We start from the raw sequence: 22,342 nt of genomic DNA, 5'->3' as shown, positions 1-22,342 counted from the left end.
CTTGTATACGCTGCGCATTGTATGCTCTTACCGTGTAAGCCGCACAAATTGATAAGACGCGCGCGCTTCGCTTACTTCAGTGCACGTAACGCGCTCTCGCGCGCTAACCTCTCATTTCACTTTACGGCTGCGTACGCGTAACGGGCTTGTTGCGTGTGTGGCTGCACTAGCTGCATGCGTGGAAGGGAACAAATACCCATAACATGCCGTTTTTGAGGATCTTTCAATTTTGAAATCGTTTCAGCCGCGTTCGAAGAAACAGCTCCGCGGTGCACGGTATATGGAGACGGGCTGCCCATGGGACTGCGGTAAGGGAGATTATTTGCAACGGGCGCTCATTAACGCTTTGTTTGGGGGCTTATGGCTTGCGCGTAAGAATTTTGCAGGGATTTTGCGCAAACTGTGCAGGCGGATAGTGGTGCAACGGATGCATGAATTTGAGCAGCATCTCTTTTTTCTAAAATATTGTTATACGCGCTGCAGTAAATACTTGATTACGCCGATAAACGTTGTTATGTGTGAATGAATTGTTTTTTTTTATTCGCTGGCTCACTCACTAAGATACCCACGCATGCACCACTTTCTCATTCATTCACCCACTCACCGACATATTTACCCGCTCGCTCACTTGCCAACATACTAAGCCGCTCGCTCACTCACTCACCCACTCACCCACTCACTCACTCTTACTCGCTCAACGTCTCACTCACTCACTCATTCACTCACTTCAGCCACTCACTCACTCACCTCACTCACTCTTACTCACTCAACCTCTCACTCACTCACTCACTCATTCACTCACTCACTCTTACTCGCTCAACCTCTCACTCACTCACTCATTCACTCACTCACACACCTCACTCACTCTTACTCACTCAACCTCTCACTCACTCACTCATTCACTCACTCACTTCAACCACTCACTCACCCACTCACTCACTCTTGCTCACTCAACCTCTCACTCACTCACTCACTCACTTCAACCACTCACTCTTACTCACTCAACCTCTCACTCACTCACTCAACCTCTCACTCACTCACTCATTCACTCACTCACTCACTTCAACCACTCACTCACCCACTCACTCACTCTTACTCACTCACTCACTTCAACCACTCACTCACTCACCTCACTCACTCTTACTCACTCAACCTCTCACTCACTCACTCATTCACTCACTCAACCACTCACTCACTCACCTCACTCACTTTTACTCACTCAACCTCTCACTCACTCACTCATTCACTCACTCACTTCAACCACCCACTCACTCACTCTTACTCCCTCACTCACTCACTCACTTCAACCACTCACTCACTCACCTCACTCACTCAACCTCTCACTCACTCACTCATTCACTCACTCACTTAACCACTCACTCACTCACTCACCTCACTCAACCTCTCACTCACTCACTCATTCACTCACTCACTTAACCACTCACTCACTCACTCACTCACCTCACTCACTCTTGCTCACTCAACCTCTCACTCACTGGGCGCCTGATAAAGCAGACGTGGCACAACGAAGCCGATCTGCATTCCGCCAACGAGGACGCGTTCCGTGCATACCGTGAAGTCACGTTTCCGTGCCGTTCGCCCAAGTCATCGACTATGCACTTGGCGCCATTCAAAGGCGTGCGCATTACGGCAGCTGCGTTCGTTTCTGCTGCGCGCCCTTCTCGCCATCCCTTTCAGCGCAGAGTGCTGCGCTTGAGCGTCTCTTCCCTCCTCCGCCCAGACCATTCAACTCGGCCCCAATCACGCTTTCAAATTCAGGGGCGGGGACGACGGCCCTCTCTTCCCTTATCTCGCTGAAAGACTTCATCTCGCTCGCAGTTTCACGCCCAATGAGCGCCAAATCAAAGTAACAATTCCCGCTCACGGGCGCTCTCCAAACGTCCGACCCGTTTCTTTCCCCTTCTTCACTCGCTTCGTCTGCCCTGGTTCTTTCTTTTTCTCTCCATTTTAGTTTCCTCTTTCGTTTTCTTCCCTTATCGCGTTTTCTCGCGCCGTCGTGTCGCGTCATCGGTGTTCTCGTCGTTGGGGCGCTTCATCTAAGCGGATTCGCTCTTGTGCCAGCGCGGCGCACCTCCCAACGAGCTCGTTCCGAGATGCGGGTGCGCAGGCAGCCCCGAGAACGGCGCGCCAGAAAGGGCGACGAGCTCCGAAGAGAGGCGAAGTGTGCGTGCGTTCGTGTTCGCTGCTTGTCTAGAAGCGGCTTCTACGGCGGCGCCACATTCTTTTTCGCGCCCTATCGCTGGGAAAAGCGCGCGCGCAACGAAAGTAAATGTCGCGGCCTCGAGTCTTCTAGGAACGCGAATAACAGCCGGCCTCACACGGGAAGTAACATCCTCGTTTTGTAGCTGGTTTGAGTCGTTAAAGGCGGTCGACGGGATCCATGTTTTCTCACTAAGCCATCTGTTCGCTTTTGCTTCATGCCTATTTCTGCGAATGGCGAATCTTCAGTTTCTTTTTTCTTTCTTTATGGCGGGAAACAAGTGAAAAAGAGGGAGTGGCATATGCTAAACGATCGACTCAATTACAGTCTACGTTTAGAAGACATCCATGCATCACTCTCTTTACCAATTTCTAAATACTTTTTCCTATTGAAGAGGGCCCTAAAGTTCGTTTTGTATCCGTTAACTGAACCTTAGTTGCGATCCACTGAGTGCCACTAGACCCTCGCGCGCCTCTCATCCTATGTTCTTGCTAGATGCGTACCCAAGGGATTCGCCGAAACCGAGCGCCAAGAGCCACGACCGCGGAATCTGTAGCCGACAGCAGTACGCCACGGTGGCTCGATTAGATTTTCCTCGCCGCAATTCCGGCGGCAACGGCCGGCAAAACCTCGTAAACAGGCACCGAGCCCATGGTTCTCGGTAAACCCCCCACGGAGAGCGCCGAGGAGAACAACACCTCATCGCGCGCTCGCCATATCGAGCCAAGCCCGACGAGTAAGCACCTCTTTATTCGATGTTGCTCGACCGGGCCGCTGGTCCAACCAATCACCTGCTCCTCTTCATTCGAGTCCGCCGGCTACCGTCTCGCGAGATCTCGGCGTCCCAGCGAGACCTCGAACGCGATAGACGCACCGGGCGAGAGTCCCCGGGCGCTGCAGCCCCCTTAATAGGGTCGGAAATTGAGTTCCCAGCGTTGGGCCCGTAATCGCGCCTATTTGTGACGCTGTTATTACTTTATTATTGGGTTTAGCGACCGTGTATCCGCCGCGACTCAATATGCCCCCGCTTTTTCGGGCCCCCATCCGCGCTTGTCGCCCTCATTGCTTTTTAGTGCCCTCCCGCGGCGGCCTCACCGGAACAATATGCTATCGGGCGCCGCATGCGGGCGTTTCGCTTTGGCTTGTTAAGACTAACGTGGCGCGGAACGCTTCGCTTGTTCTCTGCCAAGTCTTCCTTCTTTGCTTGTTGGTCTCTTTCGAGGGAGAGGGTAAAGAGAGTTGACGTTTATCTCTTTTGATGAAGGCCGCGCTGACGTGCCTCGGACGACAAAACGTGACGAAACGTGGACGACGAAATTGGATCCTTAGCACCGGCTATTGGGAAGGAACGGCGACGCTGTCTATGGAGAAGCGGTACAGCGTCACGCGTTGACGTAACGCTGGCGGTGAACGTAAGCTGTGACGCAGCTCGTGCGAACATCAGTTGTCACGTTGGATGGGAAGAAGAAAGATGGCAATGCAAGAGAACTCGAAATCTTGGACTGGCCTTCAAAGAATAAGCACTCCACAATCATGAGATAGCCATACTATTTTGCTTTACAATGTTGAAAGTTTCACCCCAGAAGTTTTTGCTGCGAGGTTCCGGAAATGGAGTATGGTTGGATTGATATTGTCGCGCTCGAGGCGAAACTAGCGGGTAAGCAAGTATGCAAAATATTTCTTTTCGAGCGGCATGCGATGAACAAAATACCTGAAATATGTATCCAAGGCACGGTGGGAGATATTAGGTGAGTACACAGCGGCCCGCGCCGCTCTCAAAGTCCTCTAGTTTCCAGAAGTGCCACAGGATGGCGGTAAAAAATACAGTGAGAGCATTGCTCTTGCTGCTAACAATGCCGTTATCCAACCTGTTCAACTCCAAGTCTCTGCACACCATGACCGCCTTGCCTTTCTCTCTCGCCTTGCCTTTCACTCTAGCCTTTAAAATGTTAAATTTCTTGGCAACCGCGTCACCTGCTCTTCTTCGGAACTCCTCCTCGGGTAGCACCACAAAGCCTCCATCCTCGTCAGTTTGTAGAAGCCGGAGACTGTTCAGTCTGAAATATGGCACGACTTCTGCCATGGGATCCTTGCCAGGCTTGGTGACGGTGCTACTTGTAGTCCTCATCAGCGCATCCACTCCGTCGAGTAGGCACCTTTCCTTGTTCTCTTCTGCAGCCTTTCCTGCCATGCGCCCATTCAGAGGCAGGAACTTATGTGCCTCGACCCTTGGCTAAACTTGACTAAACTTAGGACCCTTGTTCAAGACATGTCTTATCTCGTTGGGAAGCTCAGCTTCACCGACAACCGTCAACCCCGAACCAGGTGGCTTCCTGTTCCTCTTCAACTGAGCATACTGCAGCAAATGGTTAGTGTGTGAGCTCACCAAACTCGGTCACTCTCCTTGTAAGGCGACGAATCGCTCGGTGCTTAATCTCTGCCAGCCATCCGGGATCCACGTTGTTGCATAGAGCACGCACATGGTCTTCGTATCTTCTTGTTTGTCGCCACGGCTCAGCTTTCAGCAGTTTGCAAATACGCTTCAGAAATCCTATTGGCGGTCGCAAGTAGCCGAATATTGCCCTCACGTCCTCCGGGACGAGACCCTTGCGAAGGCAAAACGAAATATATCTTGCACGGAATGTTGACGCCGTGATGAGGGGAACAAAGGTGTCAAGACGACAAGAAGATGACAAGTTGCCACACACAAAAGGGCCCTGAGTGTTTGACGTATGGTTTAGAAGAACTTCTATTTAGGCTGGATGGTTCATTGTACTCGAGAAAGAAAAACAGTAGCGCCGAAAAAAACACACACACAGCAGAAGAACAACATAGCACAAGCGCTAGCTTCACCTGACTTTATTCATTGAAGAGAAGACCTTGATAGAAGGAAGTGTTGACAGGCTGGCCTGAGGCCGGCCGCTTTTGCCTGCTGCTCTAGACAGGGGGTTTGGGAATGGTGGTGAAACGGTCACAATACTTATTTATTTATTTATTAATTTATTTATTTATTTATTTATCCACAGCGCCACAGTGGCATTACAGTGTGTGTGTGTGTGTGTGTGGGGGGGGGGGTAGTTTGCACAAAGCAAAAAGAATTATTACAAGGGCAGTCACAATGACAATGCAAACACTTCATTGTCAGTAATATTAACAAGGAATGAAGACGAAGCATTCCATTCTCGAACAGTGTGAGGAAAAAACGACACCTTGAACAAATCGGTTCTTGATATGAATTCGCGCACTTTATGGTTATGATCAACCCGCTCGGATCTGTAGTGTGGATGAAACATGTACTTCTCCCTAGGAATAGCAATCCTGTTGTAATATATGTTATGAAAGAATTTCAGACTTAGCTTTCTCCTTCTTACTTCAAGGAATTCCCATTCTAATTCATGTTTTATGCCAGACACACTAATGTATTTATTATAATTCGAAGAAACATAGCGGGCCACTAAGTTCTGGACTCTAATTTTTGTCTGTTGGTCTTTGTCGGCGGGTCCCATACAGTAACAGCATATTATAGCGCGTACCTAATATACGTTTTAAACAGTAAGTCCCTAAAGTCTTGCAAAAACATTCTCGTGTCACGGCGCAAAAAAACAACAACATTTTGCAAGCTTTCCCGGCAACATAATCAACATGTCGATGCCAACATGGTTTTGAGGAGATGTACACACCTCAATGCTTATATTCGAGAACAGTTTTCAATAAGTGGCCGTTTATGTTATAGACGTAATTAGGTGCCGACGAAGACAAGGAAAGATTATGTGCGGCCCTATAGCACAAGCTTCCAGCCAGTGCGTAGTTCATAGCCGCAGTAATGAAGTCCTGCGCCGCGTAATTAAGCGCCGGATGACTTGGATTAGAGCTTGGAGTAGAGAAGGGGTAGAAGAAGGAGTCCAATGTTTGCAACAGGAAATTTTATGGCTTAGCAAAGTTACACCATTTGGCCCAGCCGAGCGCTGTCTTTAATAGGGGTGGATTGTCCGGAGCAGAAAAGGTACGCCACGTTTTTACTGCGACCCTGCATGTACTAAACTGCGCTAACGTTTAGCTGGGTCCAGTATTATAACGTCTTCAGTCAGTGACTAACACTTTCAACAGAAAGTAGCACAGTGATTCGTGACCACTGAAACCGAACACGCTGATGACAGTCGAATGGAGATCTCATTGATGCAAATAAAACCAGTGCCTATAATTACCACAAAATGGGTGATTAGAAAACAACACCCTCGAACGAAAGCACGCTAATGCTCCATTTGCTCATTGTTCCTCACGTAACTGTTTATATGCCACGGGGTCCGACCTAAGATGTGATGTTGCAGACTTTTCAAGGTTGCACTAAGCGAAAATAAACCGTGTATCTTGCGTTATACGAATTTGCTTCTTCTCAAAGTTGTTAAACATGAACATAATTGCAGGCGCCGCAAAAATACCACCGTTCATAATCACTGCTGAGCTGTTTCATGAGATTTTCTCTCCTTTCAAGTGATATTTGTTTCGATGTAAGTATACATTACCAGCGCATCGAGAAAAACGCCTCCTGCGTTGATTATATTGTTACTTATGACAACCACCTCCAGAGTCTCACCTACGAGAAAATATCCATTCCCACCCAATGTCCGGTGGGTCGGAGAAAAGCAACCGGCACCAATTTTTGTATTTGAACTTGGAGCTTGAACTTCCAACTATTGCTGAACTTAAAGTTAACAGCGACATGGAAACACAAGCAAAAGATATCTTGTCGTGTGCAGCCGCTGTATCACATTCAGTCAATAACGCTACCTCAGAAACACAGTGATTTCAGAAGGCATCTTCACCTCATAAAGGGTCTTTGTGCAGTGAAACCTTCTTTACAAACCACTGTGTTTAGTGGAGTTGGGAGCAAAATGTGAGAACAAAGTGGAACTGCACGAGAAAAAAAAAAGAAGCAAAATTAAAAAACTGACATCTTCGCAGCAGCGAGCAACACAGGTGTATATAAGTTAGGCCTAGTCCTATCTATGCTGGCAGAAAATAAACTCATTGTTGCCCCCCCATCCCAACCATCCCCTCCCCACACCACTATGCAGATTGCAAGGACAGTCGAACAGACGTTTGCACATCCGCAATCAAATCGCGCTCTAGTTTCCCTTACAGAGAAGCATAATGGAGAAGGCGGAACTTTCGTTTGTCACTATTCGCGGCAGCGCCAGAACAAGCGATGAGCGGGAATAGGGGCGGCTCGAGTTAACAGCTAGATGAAGATTGACAGCGTTATCGAGTTTGTTCAGCCCCGAGAGGAACGAGGCAAACAAAAGCTCGCGACGCGAAGCCTGCCTCAGCTTCTGCAAAAGCGAATTTGTAACTAGAGGCGCCCGCAAAGGAAAGGAGCGTGTGGCAGATGTTTCCATGCTTTCTGTACGACCGGTTCGCGCGCCAACCGGCAAAGCGACGACGACGACTGTTCCGATTTCTATTAGGCCCGTCCGTTTATGCCGATTCTCTCGGCAGGGGGAGCTGCAGCAGCACTATTGTGCATCCCGCTCTCAGCAATAAGGTAACGCCCCCACCGACTGCCAAATGACGAACGCTGTGTACGCTGTAACTTCGTATAGCGAGCTCATTGGAATCGGGTTCCCGTGGGGCCTCTTGCCCTTATGTCTGCCCCTATATATGTGGTAGGGAATAATAAGAAAAGCCTCTGCGCATCACAGTTGTTTGCGTTTGCGTACATCGGCAAGGTAAGTGTAGATAGTATCACAGAAAGAGTAATCATAGTTGACGACCACTCACACTTGACTGAGAGAGCACTCTACTCCAGTCAGTATCGGTTCGCGGTCATGTATATGCATACGTTGGTGTCAACCTTGGAAAAGAGCAAGAAAATTGTTTCAGAGTTTGCTTGCTAAGTGTGGATACAGTCACTTAACATATTACCAAATTGGGATACGAGCGTAACGTACACTCTGGGTGCCGTGAATATGCATTGCAGCCACGTAGCCGGACGCAGCTGCTATTACGATCCCTGACGCCAGTCTGTATTTTCAATGTTTTCTGTTGTACCTTTAAAGTGTGTGAAAAATTTCTCTAGAACACCCTGCAGGGTGTTTCTCAGAAACTGCATTATTACAGAACTCCCTCACTAACGTGTTGCCGCTCCCCACGCAAGCTAAAGAACCTCCACCCGTACTTCTGGCGTCCGAGATACCTGTCACCTAGGCCCTTACATCTCTGTGATTAATCTACATGCAAACCTTTATTTATACCGGTGCACCGAGAGATAACCACTGGAATTCCCGTGCTGCCATCCAAGTTAAAAAGGTAGAAATAGCGATAACGAATCGCTCTATCTACAAAACCTGTTCGCGGAACGCGGGACGTGTTGCGCGTTCGCCTCGTCGCCAGCCGCGCTTATATGGCTCGCCCCGCAGCTGCCAGTCCGACGCGTTGTCGGCGTGCGAAGGAGAGCGCTCTTTCTCGGCCCTCACCGCGGAAGAAAGTGCGAGGCAGCGGTGTCGAGAGCGGTCCTCGGGAGCAATCACTTTAACAAGGGATCGCGGCGCTTACCTAATTGCCGCCGGGCAGGCTGGCGAGCGTGTGCCAGGGCGGCAGGGCCTCTCTTGTTAGATACCGATTCCGGGGGCCAAATCCCCGGTATTTTGCCAATTACGGAGGCTAACGCCGGCCCCGAGGAAGCCCGATACTTGGCGACGACCCCGCAGTTTGGTAATCCCCTCTGACAGCCGGATTACCGGGGCGGCGCGCCAGCGGCCCGGCCCGGAGCTGGGGGAGGGGTGGAGGAGGAGGACGAGGGGGAGGGGAAGCGGTAGCGGCGGAGCGAAGCGCAGCCCTGTACGCGCTGTGCCGCGGTTTTTACGCGTCGCGGCGGGCACGACCGACGGGAGCGCGTAGCTTCACTCTGTCGACTGCGGGTGGTGGCATGTTGAGGAAGTGTTCTCTAGCATTTGTACGCTTTCTTAAACGCAAGGCACGACCTGTGCGCTCCTGACGCTCGCACAGTGGGAGCAAAGCGGAGCCGATGTTCAACAGCCCAGACAGGAGACATTCCGATACGCTCGCTCGTTGGAGAGATCTATAGTGCCAACGCTTGAGGTTTTTTTTTTCTATGTCCGAGGTATCCTCAGTAAGATGGAGCACATTCAGGCTGCTATCGGTCATACCATGATCAATACGCCGGTTCTCGTCTACCCAGGTGAGTGAAAAATAATGATGATGATTATGAACAAAACATGGAGTAGACTAAGAAGATATCCCCGTTAAAATGCATGGCATCCCGTGGGAACATCATTTCTAAAACCCACGCGCGTCCTAAAACGCTCAGAATACTGGACAGTTTCAGAGAAAGGTGCTGCAGCCCCACAGTTTGATTATACTGTCGAGTATCCATGGCACATTTAAAGCGCACAGTGCACGTACTGTTGGCCCTGTTTCGATGGCAATGAATTCCCACTGACTGAAGTCTGCAACACGTACAGCCAGGTAGCTCCAATATAAAAGCGAACTCATTATCCGCGTTCAAATTAATGGTTACTCCATAAGTATGCATGAGAAATGCAATTTTTCTTTGTTCTGGATAGTTTTGCTCTGAGTGGATAATCCCCATGAGACATTTTCAACTTCAAAGCAGAATTAACAATATAATTCGTTCTTGAAGCTGCCTGTACATTATGCAGATTTCCCTGTATATATTACTCATTATAAGTAACTAGCTGACCACTAGCAACATGGCAAATTCCCAAGAGAAAGACAAGCCCATAAATGAGCCCTGGAAGACTATGCACCCATAATTTCAGAGCATTAAGTTATTTTTTTTCTTTCGCACAAAAATGCAAGCAACACTGGTCAGGTGAAATCTATGGACAGACTGAGGAAAAATTCCGAGCGACCATGGCAACAAGAGAGCTTCAATCGTTATTGCAGGTGTGAATATCTTCGAAATTTTCGCATAACAAATCTAATATTCTGCTATTCGGTTCGTCTAATGATTCAAATAGCGAATGTTCACAATTATACAAAATTAATCGAATATGTTCCCATGTTTTCTGATAAAAAACTTGCACAAAGTTCGAGTAAAACATGCCATAGTTTTCCTTCGAAGACCGTTTCAAAAACAGCAGGGCCCTCTCCGACGCAGTACGACATGCTGCCGCGATCGGTCTATTCGGTATGGAGAGTTTCGAGCACGCGTCGCGTGCGCGGTTCATTCGCGACCCGATGCCCATAATGCTCATGCATGGCCTCCAAGATTGGGCGTGTTGAGTAAATCTTCTCGGGTGATCTCAGAGGCCATGGCTCAGACGTAGTTCTCGGCCCCTCTTATAATAATAATAATAATAATAATAATAATAATAATAATAATAATAATAATAATAATAATAATAATAATAATAATAATAATAATAATAATAATAATAATAATAATAATAATAATAATAATAATAATAATAATAATAATAATTGGTTTTGTGGGGAAAGGAAATGGCGCAGTATCTGTTGTTTTATGTTTTATGGGGTTTCACGTCCCAAAGCGACTTAGGCTATGAGGGACTCCGTAGTGAAGGGCTCCGGAAATTTCGGCCACCTGGGGTTCATTAACGTGCACTGACATCGCACAGTACACGAGCCTCTATAGCATTTCGCCTCCATCGAAATTCGACCGCCGCGGCCGGCATCGAACCCGCGTCTTTCGAGTCAGCAGCCGAGCACCATAATCACTAAGCCACCGCTGCGGCTATCATCAAATATGATGTGGCGCTAGGTCATTCTCTATCGTTATTAGCAGAGAATGGTAATTTTCCTATACTCGTAAAATGGCGGTCATAGAGTTAATATGATGACTTCGTTTTGCCTACACCCTAACGTACATCAATATAGCTATATCTGTAAATAAAAAAGTTTCTGCGCCGTACTGCAACGCCGCCGTGTAGCACCTCGCTGTTTAGCACGATTATCGTTTTGTACGAACATTCACACCAGCAGTGAATATTGGTAAAAATATTCGATTTGAGTTCGATGCGGTTCTTAACAACAGTACACGTATTCGAATCGACAGCAAAGCGACACCATTTTTACTTGGTTCCCTTTCAATAATACTATTCGCAAGCTCCTACTCGTTAGATGCACTGCCCTTTTCCCTGACATGACAAACCTCAGCACAGTATCGGAGAGGACGAAGTGCTTCGTGCTCTCACCTCTGATACGTTCATCTCCCCTTACTCTTTTTCTTCCGCATACCACGGTCGGTGAGCGTGAACAATGGAAGTGTTTTCAAATGCTTTCAAAAAGCTAATTGACTTAGTTAATACAGTTTGCTACATAAAGCTTGAGCAGCTCAAAATGAAGATCGCATCGTAATAAAAGCCCAAGAGTTTCGATTTATTCGAGGTGCACTTCCCTAACCCTTTTTGTCCCGGCCCTGTTCTCTATACGTAGATCAAGGTGCCATCCCGGTATGATCAAAGATTTCTCTTCCTACTAGGTGCACTTTTATAAGCTGTCCGAGTCTACTCGGACAGTTCCAACGTCGGCTTACGTCGAAACGTGCAAGACCTCCGCCTGTGCCTATCGGTAGACGCCGCTCCGTTGAGGGCGTGCTTGCACCTCCTCGTAGCGGAGAGAGGGGCATGCCCCCCAGCGGGCCTCGGGCGCCGGGGCGCAAAGCCGCTCTCCGGTTTCTCGGTGCCCGCCCACCGCAGCAGACGGGTAACGCCTCGAGAAACCCCCCACCCACCCCATCAGGGAGCGGCGCTGCCGGCGTCGACGACGGGCTCCCAGCGGCAGCACAAGCGGCAGAAAAAGAACCGGTGCACCAGCATCACCAGCGGTGGCGGATGCAGCAGCAAGCTACACACAAAATTAATTGCCCCGGGGCGGCCAGTCCTTGAGAGCGGCCGCTCGGCGACTTCTCCCGCGCTGCCAAGTCGCGCCGACGAGACGCGCTTATCCCATTGGATGATGCGCCCCTGGACGTCGGCTCGCCGGCCTTGCGCGATTGATGAAGAAGTGGCCCTTCCTTCCTTCGGCGCCGCTTCGGCAGCTTAGCGCGGGCCCGGCGCGCTGCTCTAACCAGTGCGGCAGGATAGGCCAAGTCTTGTCTGAAGGCGGCTTTTCGCAGCTGGCGTTAACTATTACAAAAAAAAAGGAATTTTGATTCTGGCTCTTCAAGCTGAGGTCCTTCTCCCCAACCCAGAAAAAAAAAAGGCGAAAAACGGCAAATTGTAGATATGATTTCTTTCGCCTAAGCTGCAGTGTTGTTATTAGTATGTGGAGGTGTCCACTGCACTACTTTTCGAAATCTTAAACGTAACTCGTCAGCATAGAAGCCTCGTCTAGTTGGCGTAACATCAGTTCATAAAACAGCTTAAAAGAGAATACCGAGATTTCATCAGTGCTGTCCTGTACATTCTTTTATTTGTGTTCACTGTCTTTTCAAACGTTTCGTAGCAATGCAAAGTTAGGCTCGGCTGCGGGAGACGTTGGTATCGCCATGATTGATTGAAACTCTATTATTGCGGGTCATTTGCGCCAGCAAACGCCTCGGTGGTAAGGCAGAAAGATAACCAGAAGAATGGCCCCATTGGCTACCTTGCACCAGAGGAAAGCGAAGGGGGGACGCAAGAGGCAAAGACGGTTGATATAAGTGTCACTCAAAGTATATGCCAGCGCGAACGGAAAGTAATTTCAATTACTTTAAATTACTCTTTGTAAAGATGAAGACGAACATTTGCTTCAGCGGCTTTGTTATCGCTGCGCCTGCTTGTGCTCGACCTGGCTTAGCTCGGGCAACTTTCCCCGTTGTCCCAACCCCTTTCAAAACGCCTCAGATGTTGTACTTATTAATTTTACGCACATAACAATGTACATTGGACGCAGCTCTTACAAGCATTTAGGAATTCTCGATTTACTGCATCGCAGGAGTAGCTGAGCTTCAAAGCTGGCGTCGAAATTTTTGATCTGCTTGAAGAAAGCGTGCCATTCGCCATGTTCTTACGAATTTTAGGCTATATTCGGATACAACTCAAGAACGAAGTGGCTTTCCCTCTCAGAGGACCCCCTTCCAGCCAATGGCGTCGGCCGATTCTCATGAACCTAATAGCGTGACATTGCAGCGAGTGGCAGATTAAAGGGGATACTTCCCTCCCTCCGTGGCCAGGGATAGTCCCCTGCCTGCATTGTCTTGCGCCGCTCCCTGCATTGTCACGCTAGTAGGATCATGAGAACCGGCCGACATCTTTGACTGTAAGGGGATTCTTTGACGGGGAAAAGCCGCTTCTTTCTAGAGATGTATCTGACGATAGTTGGTTGGTTGATTCTGCGCTTTTTTTTTTCTTAGCCAGCCTTCACGCCTGACGGCGTTACGCAAGGAATGGCTCACACCCAGCCAACGACCTAGCGCAGGTTTTCTCCGTCAAAGGAGAGCCTTCCAGACAATGGCGCCGGCCGATTATCGAGACCCTGCTAGCGTGGCAATGCAAGGAGCGGCCCGACAATGCAGAGAGGGAACTATCCTCACCATGGAGGGAGGGGACTGTCCCCTTTCATCTGCCACTCCCTGCATTGTCACACTAGCAGGCTTACGAGAATCGGCCGACGCCATTGGATGGAAGGGGGTATTTTGACTGGGAAAAGCCACTTCGTTCTTGAGTTGTATCTAACTGTAATGTCCTCTGTAAAAACATCCAAGAAAGCAAAAATGATCCAGTTGATCTGTACAGCTTTGTGCATTGCGTGCAGGGACAAAGACCAATAGAGTGTGATCCGTCCTGCTGCCTCTTTCTCTCCTTCTTTCATCCTTTCTTCTCTCCAATTCAAGTCCCCAAGTCAATGTATCAGGTCAGGTCCCGAGTTCTTTACGTCAACGTACACAACCTATCCACGGCACCTTCATCCGATTCTTCTGGTGCTCCGAGTGGGGACTTGTGCGACGTGACTTGGGTCGGAATCAAATTTTATTTCATCCAGAATGAACCTATACATAACAGGAGCTGCCGTATATAGTCCGCGATCGAATGGGTATCTGATAAAACTCGCTTCTCGCCAATGGATAAGGCCCTTAATTTTCAGCGGTGAAAAATTTTAAACTCCTAGAATTAAGAGCAAAGAATCCGCAATATTCCGCGAGGAGCCTCCCCTGCATTAACGCATGCGGCCTTTCCCGCAGTGACAGTTTCTTGCTTCGCGCTTTATGCTGCACAGTGCTACCACCGTTTCGCCATTTTTCCCCTTCCCTATTCTCCACGCCCCTTAAGGCCATCCGTGTCAAAAAAGATTTATGAATGAATGAATGCTATTCCACTTCTTAATCGCCACCTTCTTCGCGCGTTTGTAGCGACTCTTTCTCACCAGTGCGTGCCACGCGCTTCGCCTCGATGGCCAGGGTTGTCGAGAAGTTGGCTTTTCCTCCCACCTGATAAGAGTGGTGGGTGAGCTTGCTGTGGGTATCTCAAAGAACAGAGAAAAAGAAATCGCGTTTTAAAGATCCCCAGGTGGTCGAAATTATTCCGGAGCCCTCCACTACGGCACCTCTTTCTTCCTTTCTTCTTTCACTCCCTCCTTTATCCCTTCCCTTACGGCGCGGTTCAGGTGCCCAACGATACATGAGACACTCTTTCCCCCCAAACCAATTATTATTATTATTATTATTATTATTATTATTATTATTATTATTATTATTATTATTATTATTATTATTATTATTATTATTATTATTATTATTATTTCTTATTTGGAAGAGGCAGAGAGTACTTTCGAAATATTACACGATTTGTTTTCGGAACTAGATTATACAAGGAAAAAAATTGCGTTATATATGTGCAAACACGATAATATTGCTTTCGACACGCGCCAGCATCGAGAACCATTCCAAAGAAGCGCGCCGACAAGTTGTTGCCATAGCCGCAGCGTTTGTTTGAGCGTATGGGGTGGTTGGTATACAGGTAGCGTGGCCGGGCTGGAGAAGAGACGAGAAAGCTCGGAGACGTGGTTAGGAGAGAAACACTGAAACTTTATACAATAATTTATGTGCACGTAAGGAGTAACTGAGAGTGCCTCTCAGTGAAAGGGAGCTTCTTAACAAACAGGAGTCTCGGTGAGAGGAAGCTTCTCGGCCGTGCTCGATGCCGAGTTTTATAGGGTCTTCCTTCCCTGAAATTCCTAGATGGAGGCTGGGCCTGCCGTGGAAGACGTGCCCTGAAAAGTTTGGCACTCACCACACACTCTCTCATTAGGAAACACGCCCCGTCACGTGTTGAGCTTGAGGGTGAGGAGGACGCCATCTCTGTCGCGCAGACACCGGAAGGTCCGAGTGGCACACCCATGGTCTGCAGGCGGTCGCACGTGTGGTCAGCAGTGCAAGGCTAAGGACACGCGGTCAGGGAAACCAGTCGCCCGAAACTGCTCCTTTGGCGACGGATGGCGCGGCCAAACAGAGTGACTGGACCCAACTGGCACCCGCGTCCTCTCGGGAAGGTCAATTACGACTGGCCTTGACAACTACCTTCGTCATGCAGATGAGGGCGGCGACAGCAAACCCTCCCTGAACGAAGCCAGCGCAGCTTTCAGGAGAGGCTTGCTGTCGCCGCTGCCATGGCTACGCCGGACGAGTGCGCGTTTTAGTCCACTTAGGCTGGAGGGCATCCCGGGCATAGCAGTGGCAAGCATGCCAAGGCATTAACAAAAATTCAATCGTCACCACATTCTACGTTCCACAAAAATCAAGGCGACAATCACATTCCCATCATTCTATCATTTCTACTGATGCCAAGGGCAGATCCCCCCCCCCCCCCCCCCCCAATAACCCGCCCCCAAGCGAGGAACATTACATAGGAAAGCCATGCTGGGCACTATAGTCGGATACAACTCAAGAACGAAGAGGCTGTTCCCCCATCGAAGGACCGGCCCCTTTCAGCCAATGGCGTCGACCGGTTCTCATGAGCCTGCTCGCCTTAAATGGAGGGAGTGGCAGATGAAAGAGGATAGTCCCCTCCCCGCATTGTCGCGCCGCTCCCTGCATTGCCGCTCTAGAAGGCTCATGAGAATCGGCCGACGCCATTGGTTGAAAGGGCGTCCTTTGATGGGGAAAAGCCGCTTCGTTCTTGAGTTTTATCCAACTATAGTTTTCCATTCGAAAGAGCCAAAGAAGTACATGGTTGGACTGCCCCTCCAAGAGTGAACTAAAATTAATTTTTGACTGACATCCACAAACACAATATCATCATTAAAAAAAGTGTATGTGGCTGCATACCAGCATCCGCCTTTTTCACATGGCCGCTCTGGGCACGCGCGCCTCTCCTTCTCGACCTCCACTGGTTGAAAACAAGCCGGCAACTTCTACTGAGCATGCGCAGTTTATGTTAGTGACAGGAGCAAGTGACAGATGGAGGCAGCTGTCGTACACACACTTGCCGCTTCGCAGGCGCAGGTGGCGCTTCGTGGAACCGGATCGCGCCTGCGTTGAATAGGTGCGTTCATTTTCAACCAGTTTGCGCGAACTCCCCACATGGCGATACATTCGGCGAAAAATGCTAGAATCCGCGATTTTTCGCGGAATCACGGGAAACTGGGTGCCTCACCAGTGACACGGGCTGTGTCGATCTCTTACATCTGGAGCTGTTGAGGCCAAATTTCTCGATTAGCGTCGTCTTGAGAGGAGGAAAGGGTAGGCACGGCGTGTCACGCTGATTGGTCAGAACATTGTGACGTCACGAGTGACGTATTTAATCAGCATCTTTCCTTCTTCTCTACTCTCCTCTCTTCCCCCGATTCAGCCGGACCACATCGCTTGATTGCGAACTGCACGGAATTTATATAGGTATACATTTACAGCAGTGGTGAGATAAGCATTTTGGTCAGATTGCGGCCTCTCTTCACGGCACCTCTGTCCGCTCTCTCTTGTCTCGATTCGAAGCTCACCGATTCCTTCGTCGCCCAGCGGGCCTCCGGCCGCTGTCGCTCCAGCAGACAACCTACCTCCATGCACGCCGAGCAGGCAGCTGGCGCCCATCAGCTCTCACCACCCAGCAGCCGTTGTGCACCCCGCTCGGTATGGCGGGAGTATCAGGTGTGCCGTTCAAGGACGGCACGGTTTCTCGCAACTGCCGTTTCAGCTTTCACCTACGCGAAACGGCTGACTCTCCGGCGCCAGTTTTCGTATAGATTTGACGAGATTCGAAGGTTTGAATTGACAAGATCCCACTGTACTTTTTTAAACATTTATCAGCTCGCACATCAACCACTGGAGATATGTGTAAAAGAATTCCAGGAAACGCAATTTTCTCGACGGAAAGTTCATCATCCAGTTGTTTACAGCGCTCGGAAGGAAGCACGAGGAGCACAATTTTCCACAGCCGACGCGCAAGTTTTGAGCATCCTGCGCTGCTTCTCTCCTGGCCATTGGCCTGACGTGGTTTGGGAAGCTGCAGTCGATATGAGCGCTTTAAAAGGAGTGGCAGTAGCTTCTCTTTTCCTCCGGAGTTCCACGCGTCTCCTGCATCCGGGAAAAAAAAATTAATGAAAACATTCGGAATGAGGTTATTTTTAAGAACTTTCGGTGATTTTTGTTTGTTTAGAGCTGTACAAGCGTCTCATTAAAGCCATGGCAACCTTCGCTCTCTGAAGCTTTCATTCGCGCTTCGCTCCAAGACGTGCTAAGGAAGCTTAAGCGTTGCAGACCCCCAGCGCCAGCACCGTATTACACCTACGTAGGGTGCCTCGATGGCGAGCGAACACCCAGGCACCCTACACCAACGGGTCGGGTGGTGCCCTCTGGTTGGCGAGAGGAGAGCTGCGGGGCCTCGCGCGCTCTTCCTTCGCCCCGGCTGAGGTTGAATGAGGACAATGTGCGGCGCGCTTTTTTGTTCACAGTGCGAAAACGACGTCGGACAGGGAAAAAGAACCACACTCAAGTACCGACGTCACTGAGCACACGCTGTAATCGTTTCCAATGTGAACTTCAACCAGCTCAGTTCTCCTACTGTGTTGGTCTCCTGTTTCTTTCGTCAAGCAGGGCGCGGAACATTTTGCACAAACGTGAGCAAACAAATCGAGGCGGTTTTTTTTCCACGGTGGTGTTTTCATTAGAGTGTAGAGGCGTGCTCCAGTGTGAGTGCCGAAGAGGAACGCACTTCCATCGATCGCCGCCAGTAAGGAGACCACGTGCCGTACATTGGCTCGTTTATCAGCGTGGAGTTCCATTGGTTGATCTCCTCATCTTGCCCTCGCAGTTTTCAAAGCCCACGCTCCATGCAGTGATGGAAGCTACGAGCTCAAGGCGACCTTGTCTTGGCCCCCTCGAGGTGTATATGCCTTGACGCCAAGTGAAAGATCATATATAAGCGTCATCACTGCAGCGGCAGGACTACACTGAAAATTCACATGAAGTCAAAATCTTAGTCCTCACAAAATGCTTCGGAAGTTAAGGTGTCAGCAGATCGAAGCTATAATGCAAGCTCGAGGTGTGTAAGCTTGACGAAACACTGGCAACGAGGCTACCATCCAGCCCCTCGAAACATGATCCCACCTTGCACATCGACAACTTTAACATGACACGCGTGCATTCATAATGACGAGCCGTTTAGTTGATGATGATGATGATGGTGACCTCAGGCTTAGTGGCACGTACCCACGGCGGGGGATTGGCCAGGATGCATTGCGTTTAGTTGAAGGGTGTGTGCTGGCCTCCTCTTTAGTATACACGTGCACGTGCGCTCCAGCCCTCGTCATCATCATCATTATATATATATATATATATATATATATATATATATATATATATATATATATATATATATATATATATATATATATATATATATATATATAGAATTTTATCTGAAGCTGCGGGCAAAGTAGCAAACAACAAAACCAGAAAGAAGGAAGTCTCTCAGATAGCGCCAGCGACAAAGCGAAGGGGGCGGGTGTTTTTGCTGCCGTCTCGGACGAGGTTCGTGCTAGCAAGGCCGTGAGGCAGTGAGTGTACGAAGCGTCAGCGCTGAGCAGCCGCTTCGCTGCGTGAGAGCGACCACTGGCGGCTCGAGCCATGGCCCTGTTTAGCCAAACATTATGAGATCACTGCGGCACCCTCATCGGAGGAATGCGTAAGCAGTGACGCCTCCTCGCCCCTCTTTGCCTAAATGAATCAAGTTCCATCATTGCCCATTTTGAGTTTTCAAACTTGGCGCCCCGCTTCGTTCCGTCGACACTTCCGGTTTTTCAAATTTGGCGCCACTTTTGCTCCGGCCCCGCTTACTTTTTGGACACTTTTGGCTCTAATTAATTACCTTATTAACACTTAACCATTTCGTCACTAGCACATCCTCTTTCGATGCTCTATCCGACCATTCCATTCTTTTCACGATATACCAATAGTTCCTCCGTGATTATCTAGTCCACGCCGAAACCGCCTACATAGCCACACGATGCTTACGCATTAATAATTTTTCCTAAGTTTCTTAATAGGAGAAGTACATCCACTCCTGCAGTGTGTCCGCTGAACTTTGGTTCGGAGTGCAACGATCCTGGAAAAACGAGATGCGAGAGCGTCCACTCCATCTCCCAGCACTCTTTTACTCCCAAGAGAGCAGCAAAAGCGCGATAGTAGTTTTGCAACTGGTGGACACCTGAACCGTATCGTAACGAAGAGGTAAAATGAGCAAATATTAGGGAAAAAAAAAAAAACATGCTGCGTCGGGACTCGGGCAGCAAACTGAGGACGCTGTCAATGCATTCCGCTTGCATCGAAACAGTGCCACGGCCAGGATTTGTTCCCGCGTCCTCGAGCTCGGCAACCAAACACCATAGCTCGAGAGAGGAGGGATGAAGTCATACATCAAGGGGGGAGAGAGAACGAAATCTAGAGTGAAAGCTGTGAGCGCAAAGCGACAGCTTCCACCTCATGAGCCAGTCGCAAAGCAGTGCGGGCCATTCCGCGTTCATAGCTCACGAGCATCGAAAATACCCGCACCTGAAAAACCGGAGAAATAACCGAGAAAATTTAGTCCACAGGTAATCCGGACAATCGCTCTCGGTGTTTTTTTAGACTTTACCTCTCACTCCAACGGCAGCAGCTGCCGACTAACTGCACATCAGCTGTGTTCGTTGACCAGGGCCGCGCGCGGCCGCGCCGCCGCCGTAGACCGACCGCGGAGGCATGTGCTTCTACCGGCTACCGGTGCTTCTCCGTCCTACCCTCGCTGATGCCCCAGGAAAGGGACTCCTCACCTTGCGTCGCCGGCGCTCTCCGCCGTCCCCGCTCCCGACGCGCGAGAGCTATCGGCGCCGGAATCGCGCGAGCAACCGCGCACTGCTCGTGCCGTTTATTTTCATTGCTATGCCCCACTATTTTTTTCGTTTTTAAGCATGAACTATTGCAATGCCACGTGGTACGACGTTCCAAAAGAGAAAGCGCCAGAGATCCACCGACGTCGCGTTGTGTAAACTGCGGTCGCTCCTTGCGATCGGCGTTCCTGTCAGTTCGTGCTCTATCGTCATGGAACTTTCGCGTGGTTCAGCCAAATTTCGAGTACTTGCCGACAGATGGCGTATCCAGTCCGTTACATCAAAGTCAACCGCCGCAGCACCTTCGTTACATGAAGTCTGAAATACACACGCTCCAATGGGGGCGGCGTTGGGAATTGAGAAACTTCGAAATATCGAGGAACTCGCTATATGGCTACCACATTGCAGGGACTTCGAGCCGTCACCTCGAGTGACGAAAAAACAGTGTCAGGCAAATACCGTGTCTTGTACCGTATTTGCTCGCATAATTTGCGCACTCCTAATTCATCAGCCGGGTTTTAAACTTTTACTCGCATATTTTGCACTGCCTGCTGCGTCGGACCAGCATGCACGCGGGTGCGCGCAAGGCAGGCTTGGAAGATTGGTGCAGCCGCGTCATTTGCGGCTACGAAAGCTGTTGGCAGCGAGGGGACGAATTGCGTGCCATTAAACCAGCTCACTCGCGCTGGCGGTCGCTTTCCTTGATGGACAAACAGTTGCGAGATTAAACTTCGGGTAACTGCTGGCGCGGCGAAACCCGAAACTGCCAAGAAGGTTGCTGTTCGGTGCATGTTTACTGCTTTGAACTGCACAGGTGCAGTCATACCATCCCGCAGCCTTATCTATACCTGGTGTCCCAGCTAACTTGAGCCAAGGGTTAAAATATAAATTATTAGAGGCAGGCGAGTGAAACCAGTTGCATATCGGTGACAGCCACCTTGCGCACCACAGACATTTTGTTTCGGAATTAATAGTTTAATTATCTATGTGAATAAATATTGACTTTAGACAACAAGTTTCACTTGAAGAGTTGTCGAGCACCTTCAGAAGCCCCCACTGCATCATTTACGATAAGGAAATCCTCACGTGCGTCTTTTTTTCACAGCTCTAAAGAAAGCCCGCGAAATACAAAATCAGCCGCCGATCGTGCTGCTCTCAAGCGTGGTTTGAGCAAACTAAATCACCTGCAGCCTTGACTCGACGGCCCCGCAGCAGCAGCGGCAGGCCGATATGTTGGCGGTCTGCGTCAGCCAATGGACGCATGACGGTGCGAGATGCCACCGCCAACTTATCGGTCTGCAGCTGCTCCGAGTCAGTCAAGGCTGGAGCGATTTCGTTTGCTCAAGCCACACTTGAGCAGCACACTCGTGGCGCGTAAGTGCGGTAGTCACGTGGGTTTATTCTGTATTTCACGGGCTTTCTTTGGAGCTGGGAAAAAGACGCACGTGAGGATTTGCTTATTGTAGATGGAATGGGGGTTTCAGAAGGTGCCCCGACAACTCTTCAAATGATATTTGTTGTCTAAAGTCAATATCAATTTAGATAATTAAACGTAATTAAATTATTTGTGAAACAGAAAATTGCCTGTGCTGCGCACAATGGCTGTCACCAATATGCAACTGGTTTCACTCGCCTGTCTCCAATAATTGATTTTTTAACCCTTGCCTCAAGTTAGCTGAGACACCCTGTACAGTACTGTGCGTTTTTATCGTGGACTCAAAAATTTCCCCGCCTCAACCGCTGGCTAATTTGCGGTGAAACTCCAGAAAGAGTTTGGATATTAAGGTAACTTTTGTATCGTAGTAAGTTTGTCAACAGTACTTGCTTAGTTGAGCCGTGCAT

This window comes from Amblyomma americanum, chromosome 6 (assembly GCF_052857255.1).
Source record: "Amblyomma americanum isolate KBUSLIRL-KWMA chromosome 6, ASM5285725v1, whole genome shotgun sequence".
In the NCBI taxonomy this organism is placed as follows: domain Eukaryota; kingdom Metazoa; phylum Arthropoda; class Arachnida; order Ixodida; family Ixodidae; genus Amblyomma; species Amblyomma americanum.
The sequence above is the reverse complement of the archived record's forward strand: the minus strand, read 5'-3'. Positions refer to the sequence as shown.